This window comes from Chinchilla lanigera, unplaced genomic scaffold (genome assembly GCF_000276665.1).
Source record: "Chinchilla lanigera isolate Chin_1 unplaced genomic scaffold, ChiLan1.0 scaffold00058, whole genome shotgun sequence".
In the NCBI taxonomy this organism is placed as follows: Eukaryota; Metazoa; Chordata; class Mammalia; order Rodentia; family Chinchillidae; genus Chinchilla; species Chinchilla lanigera.
Window position 1 is genome coordinate 10,835,515 of NW_004955459.1, and position 3,173 is coordinate 10,838,687.

Consider the following 3,173-nt stretch of genomic DNA (forward strand, 5'->3'; position numbering starts at 1 on the left):
AAACAAAATCCTTTTCCCCCGCTTCCACTTTGTTTTCTACTTTTATCTGAGCTAGACATGGAAAGGGAACTCGGGGACCGGCAAACTACTGCAGAGACATGGCCCACTCTGTGGTCTTCTGCAAACCCTCTTCCGCAGGTCGCTGCTCTCTTCAGAAAGGCAAAGCCATGGAATTGGATACTGCCACCCCCCTTCCATACCTTTGGCCCAGGAGCGGATGGCACTTGGAGAAAAGGGCTGTATTCCTTTTTGGACAGGTTCCTTCACCTGCTTCCTGTAGGCTCACCTCTCTATCATCCTGGCCTGGGCATCTATCAAGTTGGAAGAAATTCTTTAACCGCCCAGGACAGAGGAGTGCCTGGGAAAGGCCACCGAACCAATGCATCCATTTGTGCACGCGTCCCTCCACACGCACCAGACCCCTTTACCCACATAGTTGTATCAGAGACTCGCCCTGCCAGTAGTTTCTCAACCACCAGTGCAGCTCTGGCTCAGAGTTCTCTGGACCCCTCACACGTGCGTCTCTACCAGCATTTGCTCAGCTGCACACACCTCGCTCCAAGACTAGCTAGGACGCCTATGCACTCACAGAGAGTTCCAGATAGTTTGCTCAATTTCAGGAAGGAGGGGAAGGCCCAGGGCTTGGGTGGGGGTCGTGGAGCGCAGGCGGAGCAGGTTCGGAGCATCGGCCCAGGCTGGGTCTGGGGGAAGGTGGGGGGACAAGCGGGAGCGCGCGCGCAGCGCCGCCTAATCCAGCCCGAGCTCGTGGGCCGCGGGTGCATTTATCATCCCATTACTGTAACAAATCCGGGCTCCACTACATGAAAGGTAAAATGAATTACCGACGTTAAGCCGTCAATAAAGTCATTTCTGTAAATGGTGTCTCCAAAGGGCCGCCGCATTATTCAGCTGGCTTTATCAGCTGGCTGGAAATTACGTGGAGGAGCCGGGCCGCGCGGCGCGCGGGGCCGCTCACTTTGATTAAGCGTCTTGCCAGCGCGATGTGACAGAGCTTTTGACCAGGGTTTTATTCACAGGCCTGTGATGAACGCCAAGCTGATCAGGCGGAATGAAGAGTAATTAAAACCTATAAATTATCTTCCGCAGCCCTTCTCGAGGCGTCTCCTGCAGGCGAGATAAGGCGTCGAGACCCTATTTACGGCGCTGAAAGGGACCGCGCCGCACAAAAGCTACGCGGCTAAATAGGATATTGATAGTGTCCTAATTAGAATTTAATTAAGTACCCACGCTCTCTTGCGGGATAAAGATTTCAATTTTGCGAACTTAAATATAAATAAAAACCCACCCCCATTTGGGGGAGGAGTAGGGGCACCTGAAGAATTTGGGGAGCCCTCGGGTGTGGGACAGAGGAGACCCGGGAGGCTCCCTAGGTGCGGTTGGTGGTTGCTTGGGAAAGTGGAGGAGCGCACAGTGGGCCAGTGCAGCGCATCACTTAGGGCCGTGGTTCTCGACCCCAGGCCTCTGTGCACACGTCTGGTCTGGAATTCAGCTCGGGAAATCTGGGGACCTTCGGCTGACCCCAACATGCCGCGAACAGCCGACTGACCCGGTCTCCACTAACCACCTACCCACAGAGGTAGTTCGGCTTGTTGTAGTTTTGGTTGTGTGTTTCCTCTAACCTAATCCTCTGAATTTTTTTTTTTTTTTGAAAACGGGGTGAGGGATTATTTCCCACATTCCAACCGTACAATAGTCCCGAAGAGACTTTTTTTCCCACGTCCCAGGAAGGGAGTGACTGTCAAGAAGAGCATGTGCCCTGACGTTCCAGGATATACCCGCAAAAGGCCTTATTTGCCGGTGTCTTTCTCGACATTGCGGGCTTTAACCAAAGTTTGCCTTCCAAAACAGCTCTGCAGGCAAACCCTTTCGAATCCCTGGCCATGGAAAATTTCTGGGTGCCAGGAAACAGCAAAAAAGCCCAACTAATGAACTTGGGAAAGGCTGGAGGCACCGTAGTCTCCCAAAGGTAGGAGAGAATTCAATTCGTAAGGCTAAAGCCAAAGGGACCCAGATTGCCCCCGTAACCCCAGGAGATTCAGTTACCTCCAAACTGGGGGAGACTCATTGTTCATATCGTCCCCTGGCCGGGGCGAACAATTGCGACACAGTGCTTTTGTTTGATTTTACTTTGCTGGGAAATTTAGCACGGGGTCTCCCTGAACTCAAAACCCAGGCTTTGTGCTCGTTCTGAGTGGTTTGGCTCTCCGGGTGCAAGTCAACCATGCTGGACAACCCTGACTCCTGCAGCCAGGGCAGGACCAGGCGGCTGGAGCTAAGGTTCTTCTGTGCCTATGGCCCCGGCTGGATGGCGCCAGGGCATTTCTTTTGGTCAAAGGACCAAACAGGAAAGGGTATGGGTGCAGATCCTACTGGCAAAGGGGCAAGCAGTGTATGCGGCCCGTGTGAGACTTCAAAACCAGCAGTGCTAGCTAGGCGCAGCAGGCCTCCAGGTCTGTTCTTTGTGAAAAATAAACTGTTTCCAAAAGTAGACAACTGCACATCTATTTCCTATCACCAACGCCTGATCCTTTTCCTCCCCTGCACACACACACACACACACACACACACACACTGGTGACAACAAGCTTTCACTCTTCGTAAATGCAACAGCAACGAAAAGTATAAAAGGCTGAATTTCCTCTGCGTGGGGTGCAGAACCTATGCCACTGCCTCCTGACCCTGTGCCCAGTTCGCACGCACCCATAATCCAGCACTTCTCCAACAAGTTGTTTATGGAGTTGCTTCTCTATTTGCCTACACCCCGAAATCCTCCCCTCCCGGATCTCTTCGGCCCCCTCCTCAGTCCTAGGCTTAAAGAGGGGGAGGGGCATAAGTGTGAGTGGGGGAGGGCAGACCGGACACACCAGGCCCAAGCCGCTGCACCCCCTCTCCGCCCGCGGCCGCCGCCCCCGGATTATTTATCCGCAAAGTCCCGCGCGCGCCCATTGGGCCGAGCCCCGAGTGTCAGCGCGAGTCGTGGCTCGCCATTGGCCCCGCACACGTGCGGCCCTGACTCACGTGCTTCCGGTTTGAAGGCAAAAAGTGTGCCTGGGTGATTTTTTTTTTAAGCGAGAGAGTTTGTGCAAAGATCCGAGCTGTCAGAGATTTGAGAGGAAAAAAAAAAAAAAAAAAAAAAAAAAGGCAGCCCGGCG